At 43.0% G+C, this 23,476-nt stretch overlaps 1 long non-coding RNA gene across 1 annotated transcript; it reads right to left on the reverse strand.

Annotated features, from left to right (window-relative positions):
- Positions 1–346: 346 nt before the first annotated feature.
- Positions 347–23,099, reverse strand: LOC138789889 (uncharacterized). Its single transcript, XR_011362808.1, has 3 exons — positions 22,927–23,099; positions 20,555–20,720; positions 347–606 (listed from the first exon to the last, which is right to left on the reverse strand). It is a non-coding gene; the product is annotated as an uncharacterized lncRNA (long non-coding RNA).
- Between the last annotated feature and the right edge of the window lie 377 nt (positions 23,100–23,476).

Genomic DNA, 23,476 nt, shown 5'->3' on the forward strand with positions numbered 1-23,476 from the left:
TGAACAGGCCTTCGTATCAACCATGGGTGCAACGTGCAGCCATTTCTGTCCACCATGTCCTCCAGACTTGTCTGTATGCCACAATAAAGGGTATATCTAGATGGGATTCCCTAACCATTAGTCCTCACCTGGTGCAAATGAATACATATACCATTACAGAAGGCAACAGCTACATCTACTGCACTTGCACTATGCATAGCGAGGAATGACCATAAAATTAACAATTTTTTAATGTTATTATACATTTTTACTTTTACAGATAAAGTTTTGCAATGCTGTCAAGCTATGTGACCTTACACACCTTCTTTGTGCTTTTTAAAGGATAAAAACCAAATAGTTCCCACGTCTAACACAAACATCTAACCCTCTGAGATGGAACCACCCAGTAACATGACCCACGTAGTGAAATCTAGACACGCTATTGACAAGTAAAGTTGATTTTTAACCGCATTTGGCAGTTTAGCAAGTTTTTAATTACTGTCCACTTTGCCTTACCAAGTTCTTGGAAAAACGATTCTCAGAGAGGAAAAACTTGTTTTTGTCAATTTTAGAGTTATTCGACCATGTTTCATGGGTGTAGCCACTGATGACATACCTCTACCACATCTACAGAAACATAATTTCACAAATAGTATTTATTACTTTACTACATTGCAGCTATGGGGTAGACACTTGAAAATGAATAAAAACAAGGCAATATAAAGATATACAACCTGAGTGGTTATTCTTGAAGGCAGTGTTTCTAACTCTAGTCCTCAAGTACCCCCAACATGTCATGATTTGAGGATATCCCATACAAAGACCATCTGATGCACTGACTATAATTATATCACCTGTGAAAAATAAGGGAATTTCTCAAAACCTTGTGGACTGTAGTTGAGAAACTCTCCTTTGTGGTGTCTATTGACAGCTATAAGTATCATTAGTTATAGTAGTATATATTAGTATCATAAGTGTCATTTCACATCTACCCCATGCCAATCAAATCTCTTTGTCTGATTTGGGGCATTACTATTGTTCTTAAAGCGACTTTGTACTCACAATCTGCCCACCCCAAACCGCTTGTACCTTCTGATAGCTGCTTTTAATCCAAGATCTGTCCTGGGGTCTGTTCGGCAGGTGATGCAGTTATTGTCCTAAAAAACAACTTTTAAACTTGCAGCCCTGTGTCAAACTGGCGTGGCCTAGAGTATCTGTGCATTAGGCTGGCACAACCTCTCGATCCCTCCTCCCCACCCTGTTTATCATTAGGAATGCTCCAGGCAGGTATTTTCCTATTCATCCCCTGTGAGAACATGGCACATGGGCTGGATCGTAAAGGCACCTGTGCAGTGTGCACTGCAGAGGAATAGGAAAAATCCTGCCAGTGGCATTCCTAAAGGACAGAGAGGTGGTGCAAAGTTAGGACACAGATACTCTAGGCCACGGCAGTTTGACACAGGGCTGAAATTTTAGAAGTTCTTTTTTAGGGCAATAACTGCATCACCTGCCGAACAGACCCCAGGACAGATCTTGGATTAAAAGCAGCTATCTAAAGGTACAGTACAAGCAGTTTGGGGGGGGGACAGATTGTGGGTACAGAGTCTCTTTAAATGCCCTGTTACATGCCAAATGCCATGTTAAAGGGGTAGTGCGGCGGTAAAGCATTATTGACAGAATAACACACATTACAAAGTTATACAACTTTGTAATGTATGTTATGTCTGTGAATGGCCCCCTTCCCCGTGTCCCACCACCCCCACCCGTGTACCCGGAAGTGTGGTGCGCTATACATACCGTGCCGACTCGTCTCCGATCTTCAGTCTGCGGTGTCGTCTTCGGCGCCCTCTTCAGCGTCATCAGATGCTCAGCCGCGATTGGCTGAGCACAGTTTGGCTCAGCCGCGATTGGCTGATCACAGTTATGCTCAGCCAATCGCGGCTGAGCAGCCGATGACGCAGAAGAGGGCTGCCGGCACTCAAGACGCTCGGAGGGATTCGGCCCGGCCGCCCAAAGACGACATCGCAGACTGAAGATCGGAGATGAGTCGGCACGTGACAGGTATGTATAGCGCACCACACTTCCGGGTACACGGGTGGGGGGGGGGGGGGGACACTGGGAAGGGGGCCATTCACAGACATAACATACATTACAAAGTTGTATAACTTTGTAATGTGTGTTATTCTGTCAATAATTCTTTACCGCCGCACTACCCCTTTAAATTGCACACAAATACATCAGTTTTTTTCATCTGTTTTTCATCCCTTTTTTTTTTGTTGCAAAAAAATGGATGAAAAAAACATAGTGTGAACCTGGTCTTATTAGTATTTGCCCAATCAGGCAGATATCGCCCTGTGTAAAAGAGCCAATGATTAGCTGACAAATAAGGAAACGCTCACTCATTGGCTGATTTCTCATTTTTGACATATCAAAAAACAATCGGCCATTACATGTGGAGATGTGCGGCTAATAGCTAATTAAATCTATGCCCGAATAAAAAGGCTAGCAATTGCTCATACAGCCCTGGCCGCACAATTATCGAGCCATGTTATAGGTTCTGTATAGGCTCAGGCCTAAATATTGCACAATGTAGGATCAGCTGTAGATGATCACTGCACATAGAGAACAATCAACAACAATCATTGCACATGCATTGATAACTTTTATTACTTTATTAAATGTCAAATTAATCTTAACAATATGTTGGGATTTAGTGTATGCGTCTATGTATGTGGGAGGATGAGCGTCATCTATTGCTGGTTATTTAAAGTAAAAGATTTTCATAAATTTGCATAAGAAGGAAGAATCGTGCCCATCTAACTCTCATTCTTTTAAAAGTGCATTGCATTTCTTTCTAGCAAATCCTCCATGTTTAACATTATTTTTAAGTGTCGTTTTGTCTTCGCTCAGTAATTACTCTGTTTTTTGTTATTTTTTTCTCACAGGTTGTAAGGATACAATTACCGATTAGAACAAAGACAACTGCAAAGTAAGTTGGAACTGAAGTGAATTCTATAAGAGAAAACATCCTTTTCTAACAGTATTCCCAGAACTGTGTATAGACTCCCGTGGTTATACTGCTGTTGTTGAACTGTAATTGTCAAACTCTGAAAAGGCAAAACTTTTAGATAACGGTGCTTTATGTTCAGGGACTGAAAGTGGTGAACTAAGGTTAAGTTTACTTCATTATATGTCAATGTACCATTAGGCTATGTTCACACAACGTAAGTTTTGTATTAATCATGGCCATTGTTGCTGATTTGCAACAACGACCAGGATTAATAGAAAACATACGTTGTACTGCAGTCAAAGGGAATCCCAGCCAGAGTAAATACACATAGGGGGACATTTATTAAGTCCGGCGTCTTTTGTGCCGGACGTAAAAATGTCCCCGCAGCTTCGACACTACAGAGATTGGTGCGCAAGGAAACCTATGCCAGCTCAGAGCTGGTGTAGGTTTCCTTGTGTAACGCCTGGAGTAGTGGATCCACTGGACCGTCACTAGCGATGGCACTATCCTCACCAGGGAGCGGAGTCTAAGGGGCCGCTGGTTTCCACCAGAGCCCGCCGCAAGGCGGGATGGACTTGCTGCGGCAGGCGACCCCCAGGTCGCTACCCCTGGCTTGGTTGCTAGTGACGGCAGGCGAGGCGTGGCAGGAGCAGTAGGCAGGAGATGGTGCTGGCAGAGGTCTGTAGGCGTAACCGCAGGTGACAGGCTGAACACAGGAGCAATAGTGTAACAGAGGAGCAGGAACCAGGAACAAGGACTAGGGACCAGGTAGCGGACAGGAATCAGGAACAAGGACTAGGGACCAGGTAGCGGAGGTAGCAGACAGGAATCAGGAACAACAGGGAGCTGGGCCGAAGCTATGGGAAGCATGTAGAGGCTCCAACCCCTGTAGTGGGGCAGGGCTGGAATTTATAGGAAGTGATTAGTGCACCTTCCAATAAGGGGCGGACTGGCCCTTCAAATCTGAGACAGCCGGCGCGCACGCCCTAGGAGGCGGGGGCACGCGCGCCAGCCGGCACAGCGGGTGACAGGAGCGGGCGAGGTAAGTCGCCCCCCGGGGCCGAACTAGTAGCAGCGCCGGGTCCCTGCACATGGACCCCGGCAGCTGCATGGAGAGGTCGCGGCGGCGGTCCGGAGCACGGGCCGCCGCTGCGGCCGTGACACCTTGTCATTTTTCGTTGCAAAAAATGATAAATGAAGCGGACCCAGAGTCCGCACCCCACCGTTTCGCCCCCTCCACACACCCTTCCCGCCCCGCTGGCGAAGGTGGTGTGAAATGGCCAGATGCGAATATTTTTTTCACAAAACGGCCATTTGAGGATAAATTCATTCGCATCTGGCCATTTTATGCCAAAAAATGCAAAATTCAAGAGTCACTGTCGTATTTTTTTAATTTTTTCATTTTGCAGAAATCAATAATCCAGGCAATTTTAAGAAACTTTGTAATTGGGTTTATTAGGCAAATATGCCATTATCTGCATTTAAAAAGACTTTTCCCAGGTCCCCCCCTCCCTCCTCTTTTCCATTCACTGCAAAATATTAGGAAATTGTGACTTGTTGCATCAGACACAACCCTGTCTGTTCTATAGAGAGGGGAGGGGGAGGAGGGAGATGAGTCGGCAGCGAGAGCGGAGAACAAAGGATTACAGGCATGGAGCTGGATGACAGCTGTATTCTGAGGTCAGAGAGGTCAGAGCTGTCAGAGGAGATAGCGGGTCATGTAATTGTAAATTGACTCTTTGTTGTCCTGTTTTGGTGTCTCATTTTCCTCTCTCCATAGGAGAACAATGAAGACAAGGGGGGAGCTTCAAACTGCTTTTACATGATAAAAATAAAATTTTCGGCTAATAAACCCAATTACAAAGTTTCTGACTTCACTGACACCAGCTGTTCTATGTCACGGCCAGGTCACAGAATGGCCAGTGTTTCACATAGTGTGAACCCGGCCTTAAAATTTATTGGCAATTTATTAGGTAATTCTCATCAATAAAGGGGTTATTTCATTAGAGCCAATCCCTTCCAGAATGTAGCCATAACTGCATTTAACTACTCCCTGGACCCGTGAAATACAACTTTTGCTGTTATTTCTGTGTTCCTTATATGGCACCTGTCACAAAAGCCTTTCACTCAACGGTTAGGTGGTGATGAAGGTATTTATTGGTTTCACCACCAGATGTCAGTATTTTGTATTTGAGCCTATATATATGTTGCACAGCTGTAGTGAACACAGGTTTACTGTTTTTCTTGCATTGTGTGATCTTGTGGTCCAGTGGAGATACTTCTTTCCCTTCTACCTATCGCTATACTTCTTTCTTTGCACACTCTCTTTTCCACCACTCAAAGGGGCTCTTACATACCCTGGTAGGAAGAAGTCACTTGGTGGGTAGAAGTGTACCGTCAGTTTTCCTCTGATTCTCTTGAGAGGAGGACACACAGAAACAGGCATCCCTGATAATGTTAGCCAGGGCCTGGCTCTGCCAGGACCCCTTTTCCGGGACAGTCTACTAGTGTGTGATCCAGACACATGTGTATGGAGCAACCGGGGACACTCAGTATTCCTAGCTTATTTTTAAAAGTAACCATGCAGTGTTAGACCCCAAAAGGAGGATAAGTAGGATAATTCCAGCCCACGCCCTGAAGTTCTGTAGACAGTGAAGGCAGTCTCCTAAGACAGGGGAACTGACCTGGATAGAACAAAGCAACCGTAACAAAGGTCTACATACTCTATCTCGCAGCGTGGGTGACACCAGATAACTTCAGACACTTAGCTACACCCAGGTAACCAAAACTGAGGCTTGTGTCACCCTGTTAGGACGGGTACCCCAACACTGCAGGGTAGAAGGTGGTTCAGTGACAGTTAAACCAAAACACGGCCACAAGTATCTCTCTCTCAAGTATTCTTCTTTCAAGTATCTCTCGAGAGAGAGCACACTACTGCCCTGGGTTGTGATCCTCATGACACACTCCTCTCCTCTTCATTGCTCAACACCGCTATATCAAGCACTCTTCTACCTCAGCACTTAGAGTATCTCCTTGCACAAATCCAGTAAACACAAGTCTGTACCCAAAGCGAGTTATCCTGTATCCTAAGAGACTGTTAAGTAAAGCCCTTATATTTATTTTACTGAGACTCAGGTAAAGGTGCTGGTGCAATGATGACTATATGATCGGCTATATGCTCCTTGGGTTATTTCCCCCCTTTCTGTGGGTGGCGGGTCATCTGTGGGTCATCTCCACACTCCGGACCACCGTGACAGGAGCCCAAGGGACCCATCTCAGCCCGACAGGTCACCGACCATTTCAGGGGGATACAGTCAGCCATAATCTAAAAGCAGGTGTACCACCACATCTGTGTGCTGAACCAGCCCTGGCGTCACGACAATACCATCACTGGCTGAGCTGTATCACAACCACCAGCACAACAACATCCGGTGGCACAACACCACAAAAGGAAATATTGTTAATATAGCGGTCATTTAGAGAGATATAGACAAAGCGAGAGATGAAGGCATTGAAGAGGTAAAGAGAAGGAGAAGCAAAGGAAGCCCCCTACAGGGAAATGTAGATTGGTGACATTGTCATTGAAAAGAAAAGTCCTGGCAGGGAAATATCTTGAAATTACCAACTGCAATCTCTGTAGAATAAAGTAGTGCTGAAATAAACCCCCAAAACCCAGGTTAGACAGGGCAACTTTCTGTAAACAACCATAAAGGTTTTAATTTATATACTTTGTAACATAGATCCTGTGGCTTTTTTATGGTCTTATTACTGGAAGCCCACTTGAAATGTTCCGTCAGTCATCGCTCGCCATGAAATTCTATCATTCAACTTTATACGACTTTAATGATAGACCCTTTCCACATTCAGTCTGATGGCTACAACTCAAACATGAAGTATTTTTGGAACTAGAAGAAGCTGTTCCTGTAGTTTGAAACGTGTGAAACAACTCCGGAGAGCATCTCTAAAAGGAGAGTCAGTAAAAAATTATATGCACCTATTAATATACTGAAGATGTTTACTGGGTATACTAACTATAGCTTCATGTGAAATGCAGGGAAAAGAGAAACGGAAGGGAGACACCACACAGACTTTCACATGAATTTCACCTCAAAATCTGCCTTGAATCCAAGTCCCTTGATTTCAATGGAGATTTAAAGGATAATTTAATTTCCGCTTCAAGAATTGACCTACAACAAGAATTGATCAACGTCAAGGAGTCTGTGTAGAGTTGCTGTCTGATATTCTGCTTCAAATCTACTTTGACTAGAAAAATTGACAAAGTTTTTTTGATTATGATTTTTGACATGGAATTTAAGAGGATTTGACAAGGAAATTATTAGCATTTGACTAGGATTTTTGACAAACTTTCCTAATTAATTCCTTATGATTTTTTACTTCATGTGTGAACATACCAAAAAAATCATATCAGCATTTTTTTAATATTGTGAAGCAATGTCCAGGAAGCAGTGGGGGTTGTTAGGGCTCTCCTTACTTGAGGTGGACACCCATAAAGGAAAAGTTTGGTGTTGGTGAAGGGTTCAAGAGGCGTAACCTGCTAAACTATTCCTATAACCTAATCCTATTGTAACACTACAGGCCACAAATAATATCCATGGAAACAACACAGATATTCAGAAAACTAAAGTGAGTGAAGCAGTGGTGTAGCTACCATGAAGGCAGGCCATGCAACTGCTATGGGGCCCGTTCAGTAAGGGGGCCCGGGAAAGCAGCCCACTGTCTCCCCACCCAGGGGCCAAGAGAGTGAGTGGGACCCGCCGCTGTACTGTTTAGTTCGCTCGCTGTAGTGCAGGGTGAGCGGGCTGAACATCAAAAGAGGAACATAGGAGGAGGACCTGCCAGTGTCCTCAATACTACTTTGTGGAGATCGGCCTGACTACAGAAGGAAGAGGGGGATAGACTAAGTACTGTTAGTGCTGTGTCTATGGAGCCGGCGGAAAGGCGCACAGCCGTGAGCGCATACAGTCGATGGAATTCCGTGGAATTTATCCGTGAGAATTCCGTAGTCTGAACCCGCCCTATGCGTGTAAGTGTGTGTATGTATCTGTGGGTATATATGTATATGTTAGTGTGCGTATCTACTGTATCTATGTAACTTTGTGTGTGTGTGTGTGTGTGTGTGTGTGTGTGTGTCAGTAGTGTCTGTGATAGTGATGTGTATGGGTGTGTATGTCAGTAGTGTCTGTAACAGTAGTGTATATGTGTGTGTTTGTGTATGTCAGCAAAGTATCAAGTGATTGACAGGTTTGCTCCCAAAGATGTTCTGCAGCAGCTTCTATTAATGCTGGGCTCTTATAACTCACCACTAACCACTAATGCTTTCCAACCTATCCTGTATCTCATTCTAACAATCTGGTGATTGACAGATCTGCTTATAAAGATGTTCTGCAGCAGATATTATTTCTGGTTCAATAAATCTTATTACACTTATTAGATGATTTCCCTGTGTACAGTCTATTCATGGTGTATACGTCTGCACTAGTGTAATCACATGCCAGTGTAAATGTGTGTATGTCAGTGGTGTGTATGTACTTTGTTAAAGGGGAACTCCACAAAAGGAAAACTTGTTTTCTATTAAAAGTACATTAAAAGTTATATAGATGTGTCTATATAATATATTACCATATCTGTATGGTTCTGCCACACTGGCAGTTGATAGAAATCCAGGAAGTAAAAAAAAATGGCCTCTGTGCCAATTCACATTGTCTCCTGCTCCCTCTACTCTCCAATCTTAGGAGTAAAATATTCCATGCTTCCGTTTCACATTGTGTGTGTTTGCTGAGCACAGGCTGATGATGCAGACAGGGGGCAGGGCGTGATGTCACAGGAGGCTTGGCTGGATCCCCCAATCCCCTGAGTGATTCACAATCTCTGACCAGCCAGAAGCAGCTGCTGCAAGGACTGTGGGCTGTGATAAACAGCTGAGGGAAAGCATTGCATTCTGGAACCAGTACTGCATTCTGGGAACTGCTCAACCAGGAAGTACACAAACACAATACAGACAAAAACCCCCCCAAACAAATGGATTTTTGGTAGTATATGTAAGTATTGTGTTATGCTTCTGCATAAATTTTTTTCTACCTGGAGTTCCCTTTAACAGTATCTCTGTTAGTGTATAAATGTGTGCCAGTGTGTGTATATGGCTGGGTTCACACACAGTATATTTCAGGCAGTATTTGGTCCTTATGTCAGGTCCTCATTGCAACCAAAAACAGGAGTGGATTGAAAACACAGAAAGGATCTGTTCACACAATGTTGAAATTGAGTGGATGGCCGCCATTTAATGGCAAATATTTGCTGTTATTTTAAAACAACGGCTGTTATATTGAAATAAAGGCAGGTATTTACTGTTATATGGCGGCCATCCACTCAATTTCACCATTGTGTGAACAGAGCCTTTCTGTATTTTCAATCCACTTCTGGGTTTGGTTGCAATGAAGACATGACATGAGGACCAAATACTGCCTGAAATATACTGTGTGTGAACCCAGCCTATATGTGCATCAGTGTGTTCGTATGTGTGTGTCATTGTGTGTGTTCTGTGTTCGGGAGTCGGTAACCACCATAGACCATGGGCCACATACAGTTTTTGCTATAGGGCCCCATGAATCCTAACTACCCCTGCAGTGAACTCAAAAGCATTATGCTATTCCATTTACGTATTGAATCAATAAACACCACTTTAACACCCAAGGGCATATGTAGACCTGATTATAAATGGTGTCACCCTCCTCATGTCTGTTCACACCTACTCTTCATCAGTAGGTGCCCATTTTTAGGATAACGGCTGAAGGACAAAGGTTAGTTACTTTCTCCCCCTATACTGTCCCAATAGATGACTAAAGTGTCCCTGTTTATAAACAGTCCTTACTTTTGACCCAAATAAGTCTCTCTTTTTTTTTTTTTTGGAAGGGAAGGGGGCCATCCACCTAAGACTCCACTATGGCTAATTTTGTGACACCTACAACCTGGAATACTGACTACAATATTTACAGTGACTCTGTACCCACAATCTGACCCCCACAAACCACTTGTACCTTCGGATAGCTGCTGTTAATCCAAGATCTGTCCTGGGGTCCGTTCGGCAGGTGATGCAGTTATTCTCCTAAAAAAACAACTTTTAAACTTGTAGCCCTGTGCCTAATGGCCGGGGCTAAGAGTATCTGTGCTCTAACTTTGCACCACCCCTCTGTCCCTCCTACGCACCCTCTTTATCATTAGGAATGCCACAGGAACATTTCCTCCTGTCTGAACATTGCACAGGTGCCTTAACGACACAGCTGATGAAGAGAAGACAATCTGCCTGGAGCATTCCTAATGATGAGGAGGGCGGGGAGGAGGGACAGAGAGGTTGTGCCAGCCTAATGCATATGCAATTTAAGCCCCGACCGTTGGGTACAGGGCTGCAAGTTTAAAAGTTGCTTTTTAGGACAATAATTGCATCACCTGCCGAACGGACCCCAGGTCAGATCTTGGATTTAAAAGCAGCTATCCGAAGGTACAAGCGGTTTGGGGGGGGGTCAGATTGTGGGTACAGAGTCACTTTAAAAAAAAATTTCCTAACGCATTCATGTTGTTTACCAGCTAATGCAAAAGCTGCTTCTCTCTGACGCCTCCTGCCCTCATCCAATTCTAAAAACAACTCATTATGAAGAGGTTTTTCGCTAAGCTTCATATTTATCAAGGACAAGCTGGCCAGGTGCTGATAATCCTTACAATGAGATCTAACAGGCTATGTATAGCCCTCATTCCCTTTGTGAATAGATCTTGTTGGATATATTGCACACAAAGAAGAGAGGTCAGCATTCTCTATCTCTCTGCTGATTTATTAAAGCGGTGAATAATAATTTTTACATCACGTAAGCGCTTTTTGATGCAGGTGTCCTCCCCCTATGTTTAAAAGTCATGAGCTGTGAACCATCATCAAGAGACAGAAATACAATGGATAATATGATAATTCTAGAAGTCCATTATTTTGTTCTTTATAGATGTGAAGTGCAATAATATAATTTTTTGGTTTGCTTTAAATAGAAAGTCCACTGTATTAGCAGGCCAATGGTACTGTGCAGATTCATTTTATACTAATATAAGAGATGGATGAGAAAGTTCTGCCTGTCTATAGCCACCACTAGGGGGAGTTTAGGAGCTTACTGCAGCTGTTGTAGTTTTGTAACAACTAGAGCCAAGGGTATCATCTGGGGTGCAAATTGGGGTGAAATTTGAGACACTGCCAACTATCCGCTGCGAGAATGTAGCCCCTGTACCCTTAACCCACAACTGCCTGGTTAATATATTATCTGTCCACGCTCTGGCCTGCTTCCTGGCTACCTGACGTCCCGCTCAGCCAATCAGCCAGGAGCTAGAGAAGCAGGCCGGAGCATAGACGTGTAATGAATTAATGGGCAGCAGTGGGTTAAGGGTGCAAGGGAGAACAGTACACAGTGCCACAATGGATTTCACTGCGAAATTTGCAGCGTGAAATCTGCTGGAATACGGTTTGTGGGAAGCTACCCTTAAAGGAGAAGTTGGGCAAAAATTTTTATTAAAGTATTGTATTGCCCCCCCCCCAAAAAAAAAAAAAGTTATACAAATCACCAATATACACTTATTACGGGAAATGCTCATAAAGTGCTTCTTTCCCACCACTTACTGCTGCATCAAGGCTTCACTTCCTGGATAAAATGGTGATGTCACTTCCTGGATAGAATGGTGATGTCACGACTAGAGATGAGCGAACCCGCCAGATTTCTGGTTCGTATGAACCAGAACTCTCGGCGTCTGATTCCCGCTATCTGCAGGCTCCATGCAGCAGGTGGATACAGCCTGAGGACCGCCTGGAAAACTGGGATACAGCCTATCCCATTACACACGGCAGTAAATAAAGGGTTAAGCAAAAGGTAGTCTGCTCCTGCACCTATGTAAATAACCAGGAGGCTCCCAATACGCTGTTATAGATAAATACAGTGGATGGACAGAACAAGCAGACATTGGCTCCCTGCTCTGCCAGTCACTGTTGTGGCTGCACGCAGGATTCTGCCTCTGGCCATAAGAGAATTTTTTTTGCCACATCACCGAGTATATATACTGTATATAGGAGGGGGGCCCCATACAGTTTTTTTGCTATGGGGCCCCATGAATTCTAGCTACGCCCCTGCCCATAGGCTGTATCCCAGTTTTCCAGGCGGTCCTCCTTGTGGTCCTGCTATATCAGTGGGAAGTGATGTAAAGTATGTAATTATTTGCATATAGCACTTTATACATTGAGACTCCCAGGTAGCTTATATATTTTTTTGCACTTGCACTTTATTCTATTTTTATATGGACCCTGTAATGATATGTGTGATATGATGGCCTAACTTATGTAGCTTTTGTGAGGTGGACAGATAGCAATAATATAGTATTTTGTACTTGTATATAATCTCCGGGATTGCCACTATCTTTTTAATGCAAGATTTTTCCTATTTTTAATAAATTGTATTTTTAATGCTATATAATAAAGATTTATCTGCTACTGAAACTCAGTATTGTGTGGTTGTATTTAATCTTAGGTAAACTGAGATAGAAGTCATTATAGTGCACATAATTTTGAGATTAATTTAGGATTTTTATACCATAGACATTTGCACATTGACAAATTAGGTATTAACTAGTTTCTACCCTGGGAGCTGTAAGTGCTGTGTATGTGTGTCAGTGTGTGTACATATGTATCTGTGTATACATGTATATGTCAGGGAGTGAATGTATGTATCTGTGGGTATATGTATATGTAAGTGTGTGCATGTATCTGTGGCTATATACAGTGGTACCTTGGTTTAAGAGTAACTTGGTTTAAGAGCGTTTTGGTTTAAGAGCTCAAAGTTTTTCAAAATTGTGACTTGGTTTAAGAGCATTGCTTTGGTTTAAGAGCTCCCTGTACTGGGTTGGAGCACGAATGGGGAGGGGCATGGTCTGCATAGCTGGGTCTACAGCTCTGTACTCTGACCCAGGAAGTCTTACCTCACCTTCCAAATCATGGTAGATCCACTTCAGGCTGGGGCTTACATCAGGGGACAGGACTGTGGAGGTAATTTCTCCATAGCTGTAACCCTTCTCTCCCCGGACAGAGAGTGCTGCTATACAGTGCCCACATCTGCTCTGCTCATTCTTTCATGCTCCCTGCAGTCTCTGTCCGCCCTTGTGTTTCCCATCCTCTCTATTACTGTACAGTAACTTATAATATCACATATTCAGCTGTTTCTGAATGTTTGTTTCATCTGTTTTACATGTTATTCAGAATAATAAATCATTATTTTTGGGGTGTGGAACCAATTGTCTGCATATCAGTGATTTCTTATGGGAAAATTTGCTTTGGTTTAAGAGTGGATTTGGATTACAAGCACGGCCCCGGAACGAATTATGCTCGTAATCCAAGGCACCACTGTATATATATATATATATATATATATATATATATATATATATATATTGTAGTGTCTGTAACACTGGTGTATGTGTGTGTGTGTCAGCAGTGTCTCAAGTGATTGACAGGTTTGCTCCCAAAGTTGTTCTGCAGCAGTTTCTCTTAATGCTGGGCTCTAATAAAAGAACCCACCACTAAAAGAAAATTCTGCAGATCTTATTTCTGGCTCTTATTACACTTGGGGGATGATTTCCCTGTATATGGTCTATTCATGGTGTATATGTTATTACTAGTGTAATCACATTCCAGTGTAAATATGTATATGTCAGTGGTGTATTTGCATATATGTAAATGGTGCCTCTGTGGGGGCCCCATAAAGTTTTTTTGCTATGGGGCCCCATGAATCCTAGCTACGCCCCTGATAGGCTCCACTCTATGGTTAGGCGGATTCTGCTGTCCATCTGAAGAATGAACATGTTCGTTCTTTAGGTGGATGGCAGATTCCGCCTGACTATAGAATGGAGCCTATAGGACCGGCAGACATTCAAGTGGGAGTGCAGGGGGTGAGGGTGGAGGGAGCAACAGAATCCGCAGCAAGTTTTTTGGCAAGTTATTTCTACAGACAGACTAGTGCGGCATTCCCCCACCAACACACACATCCACCATCATACAAACAGCATTACAATTTACCAGGAGCAAGCCAGAGGGGAGGGGCGCTGCGTTTATATAGAGTGTCCTTCTCTACTGCCAGGTGAGGCTTAAGGCTGTATTTGGCCAAAAATCGCTTTGTGTAATGAAAGACAACGATCAGCCAACAAGCACGATGCAGATTGAAACGTCAACGATCAGCCTGGTAACGATCTGCTGCCATCACTCCATGTAAGCAGCAGGACTGTCGCTGTCTCCTATGGGCTGCCCGGAAGATCTGACAATCGCCCGTGCAGCCCCCCTCAGCTCTTCACGACCTCCCGCTCTTACCTGCTCCTCCAAATAAAGAGCATTTTGACATTACTTATTTATGTGACCTCAAGAAATCCCACATCACAACAATATACATAATCGCAAGTCAATTGTGTAAAACACTTCCATGTATACAGAGTTTTGAAATTTTTTTAAAAAGCAGTCAATGAACTTTGTACCTAGCTATCAGAGTGCTCATCCTACATTGTTGTTGTATCTGTACACAATGCCGCTATGGCGAAGTCCTTAATTTTCAGCTTCCAAGTATTTAACCTTAGTAACTATATACCCAAACACTGTCATTAGTTAGGGGTCTAAAAACTGTCATCGGACAGTAAATAGGTGCTTATAACTGGGTGATGGCAGACTCATTAGGACTCAAATACTCAGTCACTCATCATTGGTTACTTGTTACCTAGGAGTATATCAACAAACATACATACATCCCACTATCATAAGGACTAATTGTTGAAGACTTGTATTATACAATGGCCAAGTCAGAGTCCCCCCAGCATATTCTTATATAGGGAGCGGTGATTGCCAATATTGTTCCCTCTGCTTCTAGCACAGTGAGCGGTGATACCAATCATTGCTTACTGTACTGAGGCTGCCAGACACTAGGATGATGTCAGGCAGCCTCTACCCCTATATACTGTATTAAAGAATTTACAGTACATGAGGGAAACGGGCCCCTGCTCTGTTTAGATAGGGCTTAGATCCCTACAGTTCCCAATACAAATGGTGGTTGCAGCAGAGGGGCTGTGTCGCACCTTACTGCTGCCAGGCCCCAGAAGTACATATAGAAATCAAAAACTATACTTTTTTTTATAAAGTTATATTACAAAGTATTAAAGTTCTTGGTGTATATTTCCTGTGACTCTCATTTGTAACTGTAAGGACCGTATACTATATGTCCAATTTTATATGTTAATTCAAATGTGGGACTCCTATCCAGTTTGTACTAAACCATCTATCTTCCAATTATCACACAGTTTCCCACAGATATTGTTAGAACTAGGGAACAAGACAGGTGATGCCCTAGCACTGGCACCTGTCCCGCTGTCCCTGCCTAATTACCTTAACTGCCCTAGATAGCAGCGAATAACTGGTCGACAGTCCCCAGCCTGTACAGGTGTAACATAAAACGCAGACAAAACAAACAAACACAAACTCGTAGTCAGGATAGCAAGGTTGGCAACACGGTTAGCGAAGTACAAAATCGTAGTCAAGAGAATAGTCTAAAGCCAAAGCCAGAAGTCGAAACACCATGAATACTTATCAGGATACAATGCTAAATCAAGATCACACTCAGGTACTGAGGTTTTATCGCAGGCAAAGAAGGAGAAGAATAGGCAGCTATTCTGGGAGGTGAAGTCCCAGTGTCTGATTGGGGCAGGAACTCCAACCTCCCATAACTGCGAACCATGCACAGCTGGAATGCCTTGCCGGAGAGAGGTGCAGCCCCATTTTCGACGTATCTAACTAAGTATGCCATCGGCGCCCCTAGCAAGTGGCCAGGCCGGTTACCAGGCACGTAGTCGGCGTGTCTGTGCCGGGAGCCAAGTGCGCCTGTGACAGATATTTTGTATAGTCCATTATTACATTTCCTAACACTTTATCAGTTAGTTTCATAGCAACCATAGTAACCACAAGCTATATAGAGTCCATCCACTTTCTTAGTGTGAAGAAGTTGGAAATCACTCCTCACAAATAAGTTGTTTTTCAGGATAATAACTGCATCACCATCCAAACGGACCCCAGGACAGATATTGGACTAAAAGCAGCTATCTGAAGGTACAAGCGGTTTGGGGTGGGCAGATTGTGGGTACAGAGTCACTTTAAATGGTAACTTTCATTCAGCTTCTAGCAGATATGTAGTCTGCATTGTAAGGATCGGTTCACACTACGGAATCTACGCAGATAAATTCCGACGGATTCCGTTGCTAGTACCCACTCATTTCTTTTGACAGAATGCGGGGTCTGCCCGTGCATAGAATCTGCGCGAATTCTGAAGTGTTAACTCACCCTTAGGGTATGTTCACACTGAGCAAATACGGTGGAATCCCGCAGTGCTCAGTGTTCTGCAGTAGGTAAATGGGAGGGCACGCGCGCGCCCGTTCGCTTCCTCCCCTCTCCACTCAAAGAATTGACATGTCACTTCTTTGAGCAGAGAGCCGCAGCAGCGGAGGAGCACGCACTCTCCATTAGACGGGCAATGACACACTGAGACAGGCGGCATTTTGCGGCAGAACTTTCGCATTTGCTCAGTGTGAACATACCCAAAGTGTATTACAATGGCGCTTCTGGCAGTACCATAGACCTCTTGCTTTTAGAGCAAACTATGTACCAGCTGGGGTTTTGAAAGAGTATGCTGCCACATGAGTGGAATCATAGTTACCATAAATAATCTGAAGAAAGACTTTTAAAGCGGCAATTCACCTTCCTGGTTTATCCAACCTGTTTGTGGATACCAGAGGTAGTCAGGAATCTGATAACAACTGAAGCAGGTGGTTTACGCAATCTGCGTAAATCCCATAACTTTAATTAGAGTTGCACAAAAAATGGTATGCTGTTATGCAACTCCTGGAGTTCGGTAAACAGTACAGCTTACAGGGCTGCCTCATTTGCACAACTCCCATACAAATCAATTGGAGTTACGCAAATTGCATAGCTTATCCACTTCAGCTCTTTTAAATCTGAAAGGGGGCAAGGAAGAGCCTGTGATGGAAGAACCCACAACTAGTTTAAATCAGTCTACTTACCATATAATTTTCTCAATAAAATGGATCTCTCTTATTAGCAACTTTTCAAGCCGCTGTGATATTTCTATATGTCCCTTACTTTTCTTAGTCCTTTCTCTGTGTTGATGGGTCTTATATTGTTGAATGCAGTTCACTCATTAAAAAAATGGGGGCATGTCAATTATTTGAGAAAAGAGCGGAGGTGCGCGAGCCCTCCCATAGAGATGCAGTCTGACACTGAAGCAGGTGGAATCCTCTCCGCCGCAGAATTCCACCCCATTTGTTCAGTGTGAACATACCCAGAATCTGAATCCCCTGTAATGTAGCCATAGTTGTTGCTTCTACTTCACCGTCTGTGATTAAATTGTTGTTGTGCAATATGCTAGCTATAAATCCGGTCCCGATCTGTAATGTTCTGCATTTCTAAACCATTAGTCTTGTTTAGACATTACAATGTCCCCAGGATGACAAGTTAATATATTCTGTTTCCTCTCTTTAAAATAAGTATATTCAGTCTCAGTTAGAGGGATACACAGCACATGGCTGATTATTCACTAATATAATTCAGTCAATTTTATTCCGAAGGAGCCCAACATTTAATAGGTCCATATATATAGCATATTTATCTGTAATCTGTTCATGTCTCTGAAACAGCTGTTATTGGAAAATAAATATGGTATGACAGAGGGGAGAACTCATTCCTCCAGATACCCTTTGGGATTTGGAATACTATGTGGACATTTATAAACTAGGTTTATATGGATGTTATTTGGAATATATTTGTGATGATGTATAATGTTGCTATTGGATAATCGATCAAGTATCGGTGCACTGTGATTAGTTGTCTTTCATGTAAAGTGGGGTATTATATTGTATGACACTAGGCCTGAGAAAGAGTCAACTGAGTGGTGCTTGAAGTTTGTAAAGCCTTTTTTAAATTTCAGCAAAAAATTGTCCCAACACTACAGTTTTAGACTAGTCCTAATCAAAGGAGTCAAACGTATTAGACTTTGCTATTTATTTATTGAGGAAAATTATCCAAAATCCCATAACTATCAGGGGCAAAAGTATGTGACCCACTTGTGCTCCAAAAACAGCACGTAAGGGTGCCTTTACACAGAGAGATTTATCTGACATATTTTTGAAGCCAAAGCCAGGCACACACTATAGACAGAGAACAGGTTATAAAGCAAAGACTGAAATTTCTCCTCCTCGAATCCATTCCTGGCTTTGGCTTCAAAAATCTGTCAGATAAATCTCTCTGTGTAAAGGCACACTAAATGTTTTCCATGATTGTTGAATAGTTCTGCACATAGGAATATTAGCCCATTTCTTCATACAAAACCGCTTCATCTCTGTTAAATTGCATACTGGAGCTGCTGCTGGGATTTTGGGGTCCCCATATTATGATAAAACTGAGAATACAGCATAACTATTTCCAACAGTGCAACAGTGTCATTTATGCCATTGTGGTGCACTGCTGTGAGGCTCGACTGGTCACTTGCCAGATGGTATTGTGTGACACCGCTACGGTTGTAAGGGGGTCCCTGGGGTGCTTATCACGGTGGTCCTATTGGTACTGCCACCCACAGAAAGTGGAGATGACCCAAGGAAGGTGCAATTACTGTGTCTGTGTCTGGGATAAACTCAGTGCGCCCCTCAGCTCGTGCTGCGCAGCTGAGATGGCGCTGATATTCAGTGTTTTTGTATGTATTGTGCAGTAACCTGAACCCTGTCTGAACACTGGCCTATTTCTAGCATAATGTTCAGCCCCACCCATCTGCTGTGTGCTCTGGCTATTAAGTTACACTGCTGCCAGTTCTGATCCACAGGTGATTTGGTTTGGAGCCAGGAGCCTTGTCCAATAGGGGGCTGGAACTGTCTCCTGGTTCCCTATAAGTATTTGGCTGAGGCTAATTCTAGTGCCGGATAATGAGCTTGTCTCTGCCTGGTTCTGCTACTCTTGCTCTGTTTATTCTGACCCTTTTGCCTGTATTTGTGACCATCCCTGCTAGCTGCCTGCCCCTGACTATATTGCCTGTTTATTGACCTTGCTATTTGGATTGTGATTTGTACTGTGCTGCCCGATTGTTGTGACCCGGACTGTCGATTCTTCTTTATTGTGTTTTGTTTGTCTTGTCTTGTTTTGTGTTCCACCTATCCAGGCCAGGGACCGCCGCCCAGTTGCCCGCTGACATTTTAGGGTAGATTGTGGCAAGTAAGTAGGGACAGTGGGCGGGGCTAAGCTTAGGGTCCACTGTCTGTGTACGCCATCTAGTCTTTCTTAGTGACCAATCCTGACATCTTTACTTTAGGAATATTTGATACAGTAGAATACAGTAGACTTGTGACTTGACAATATACTTTGGACTTGACTGACAAGACTTTTGTTGAGAGCTTGAGAAGTAGTATAGCCATGCTGGCCTGGTTGCGTGCAGAGAAGTAGAGAGGAGGATGTCACGAGAGTCCCAACACAAGTAGTAATGTGCTCTGCCGAAACTTTAGAAGTAGAATAAGTAGAATACTTGAGAGTAGAGTGAATACTTGTGCCTGTTTTTTTACCTCGTTTGACCACCTAGTGTCAGGTGACCAGTTCTATGAGGGTGACACAAGCCCCAGACCTTGTTACCTGGGTTGAGCAGAGTGGCCAAGGCTTCCTAGTGACACCTGCGCTTGTAGGCTTGTAGCAACTTTGCTCTATCCAGGTCAGTTCCTCTTGCTTCAGGATACTCGGCGTGGGCTGGGATGATCTGACTCGTCCTCTCTGTGAGCTTTTAGCATTGCATAGTGAGTAGAAGTGCTGCTTTCAAGAAAAGAGTGTCAGTGCTTCTCATGTGTGTCTGTCTACTATGACACTTCAGACCAGACTACACTGAACTCGTCCTCTAACAGGGGACCTGGCATAAGCAAGGGCCCAACTTGACTGCTGTAGGGACCGTTCTGGCTTGTGTCCTCTCTGTACAGGAACCAGACTAAGACTGACTAAGTGTGTGACTATACTTCCTCTCCCCAAGTGACAACTTCCTACAGGGTATGTTATACCTGCTGTGAGTGGGTGAGAAAAGAGTGCAAAAGAAGAGAACAGAGATAGGTGGAGAAGAGAAAAGAGCTCTCATTGGTACACAAATCACAAACAACAATAACCCATTGAGTACTACAGCTGTGCAATACTTAAACACACAATATACATACTAGCGACATCTAGTGGCAAAACTTAGGTAAAACTTCATTGCAACTTTTACTTAGAGTACAGGCTTTTGCAAGGGGTGTATGAACTAGTAACACCTGTGGTGGGACACCACATCATGTACACCATTGTTGCCTGCTTTCCTCCTAATAGTGGAGTCATGAACATTAAAGGGGTTGTCTGAGGACCAAATAAAGTCCAACCTTTCTGCTCCCCAGCACTTGCTTTCACTCTTTGCTCATTTGAAAATGCATTCTCACCTGAGTTCCAATGACGTCATGACTCGGGTGGGGGGTGTTGGGGTTAAATGCCTTAACTGGCTGATGGATTGCCCAGTGCCCCACTCCACTCATTGACTGGCTGAGAGGGAAGTCCATTAGCCGGGATATGACATCGACTGTGAGGGAGATCCTTCGCTATCCGGCACTGCAAAGGCAGGAGAGAGGTGAGCAATGATTGTTTATTATTATTCCCCTTTTCCCTGCTGTTTGAATTTTTTTCTACATTACTGACTTCTCCTTTAACATTATATGATGTGAAAAGGCCTTTAGTTGCTTAGTTGTTACCTTTGGTTCCTGTAACCTCGCAGACTATTATAGACCTTTTTCTTGGCATGATTTTTTTTTGTTGCCCCCTCTTGGTAAAAGTGGTCTTGAATTTAATCCATTTGTACATAATTAGCCTTACTGTGGGTTTGTGAAGTCCAAGCACTGTAGAGATGGTTTTCAAGCCTGATGAGCATCAACCACTGTTCTTCTGGGATCTTGAGAATTGGGTCAAAGATTTATATTTGTTTGCCCTTTACAGATATGTGATATTGGGTCATTTTCCTCAATGAAATAATAACTAATATTATCTACTCCCTTGTTTGTTTAGTGTCACATCCAGAGTGTTAAAGGGTGAGTGCAGCCCTGGAACTTAAACTCTCCCCCCCCCCCACCCCCGCTGTCCCTGCCTACTTGACCACCACCCTAAACAGTGGCCCCCAACTGGGCGGCATATCCTTTCTAAGATAATGTGAGGGATAGGGAAAAGGACAGAACTAACAAAGTAAGATTAGCCAGGTTAAACCAGGAGAATACATCAGGAACACAATCACAAAACAGAGACAAAGTAAGATATCAAGCCGAGGTCAGAAAGTCCAGGAGAAGCACATCAAAAACCAAATCACAGAGACAAAGGGAAATCCAAGGTACTAGCAGAGGTCAGTAGAACAACAGGTATCAGCAGGTGGATAAATGCTAGTGAGGCTAAGAAACCAAATCACTGGCAACCCCCATAGGCAGCAGAAGCCTTATATAGAGCTTCTCAGGGAGACCAGAACAAGGAGATCTGGAAGACTGGGACCGGATCCGACTGACCCGTCGCTTCAGTCTCCTGACAGCAATTACACGCTGCACAGCATGTGGATAAATGGACCGTGTTTGCTTATGCCCGCTACCCTCGCAGCCCGGGGAAGCTGCACTGATATGTCAGGCGAGGGCAAGGCAAGTTTGTTACATTTAGGTTGTCTTAATCTACTTTTAGGACTTTTGTAAAAAGGTGATGGAGTTTTAGCTTACATTTATGCAGAAATCACTTTGAAACATGAGGAATCTGTTGGCGCTATACAAATAAATATTGTTATTATTATTATTATTATTATTATTATTTCTATTGAGTCTAAAACATGCGATTTTTTTTGTAAGTATTAGTCTGTTTTTTACCCAGCCAAATAGTACTCATTTAACCAACTATTCAAACATTTGTGAATAGAATATTTGCATAAATTTGCTCAAACAAATTCTCCTGGTACTGACCAGACGTATGACGTTTAAAAAAAAAAAAAAAAAAAAAGTCACAAATGATAAATTGGGCACAATTTGGGGTAAATACTCAAAACAGACAGGTTAAAAAGAAAGTCTTAGAAATATTTGCCCATTGTATACTGGTTCATAAATATAAAAAGAACTTGACCAAAAATCTTTAAAAACCCAACTATTCACCTAAAATTGGGGCAAAGTCCTTGATAAATTTCCTCCATTGTCTATCTGTGTATGTTCCAGATGCTGGCATTTATTTTAAAAAAAAAAACACACACATTGTAACAAAGATAGTTCTAGGCTTGAATTATATAGTGAACCAAAAGAAAAAACTAAAACTGTACAGTCATGTTTGACCTCAGACTATTAGCCCCTGACATAGAATAGATTTATAGAGGCTGAAAAAGACGAAGCTAAAATACAAGGATTTGGGGACCTTGACTTTCAAGCACGTGACCTACAGAGTACCAAGGATTTGCACTATTGTCAACACAAGAAGCATGATTCCTTATTAGTTTGTAATAATCTTTGAAGAGTATGCAAACCTTTGGAATTATTTTTATGCTCATATAATTATTATTAATGTATTGTCAAAATCTCCAGCTGTTTTGTAGCTACAGTTCCTAAGCAGTATGTGTCTCCAACCCAAACAAATTATAGCCCAGAATTACCTAAACTGTGTAGAGGCATGTTCACACAGGCCTTAAATTTGGATGTTTTGGATGTGGAAACTGTGTCAATTGTTATCAGCACAAGCATTCTTGTATTTTGAAGGAGTATTACAGCACTAGATTGTAAAAGTGCTGTAATAAAATAGAAATCATACTCACCTGCCCTCATCCTCAGCAGATGTTGTACAGATGACTCCCATTCACTGCTGCTTCCTGTGGTATATTTTACCCAAAGTCACTGGCTGAGACAGATCCCTGCTGTGCTAAACGGGCAGGTCCTACATAAACCACACCTCACAGGAACCAGAAAAAAGCAGGAACCAGGAGCTATTGGAACAGCAGCTGCAGGGGATCGGGGTAGGTGAGTATGGCTGTAATTTTTTTTTTTTTTTTATAGCACTCTGATTTACTGTTAACTTTTTCTGAGACTGTAATATGCATTAAGGGACATGTAGACTATTTCTGCTTCTGCAGTAGGAGCCCAGTTGTAGCTTCAGCCTTTGTACCACCTGTATTTATAGTTCTGTGACTAATGATACTGCACAAGGTTACTCCTTGTGTAAACCCTGCCTAATATATGCCATAATGGAGCTACCCAAGTTTGCAAGAAGTATTAGAGCTGAAATAAATGCCTCTTAATCACTTTGTTTTTCACTTTCTGGACCAATATAATGTGTTACGAAGTGCACTATAATCAGAGGACGATTTA

Source organism: Dendropsophus ebraccatus, chromosome 4, assembly GCF_027789765.1.
Source record: "Dendropsophus ebraccatus isolate aDenEbr1 chromosome 4, aDenEbr1.pat, whole genome shotgun sequence".
Classification (NCBI taxonomy): domain Eukaryota; kingdom Metazoa; phylum Chordata; class Amphibia; order Anura; family Hylidae; genus Dendropsophus; species Dendropsophus ebraccatus.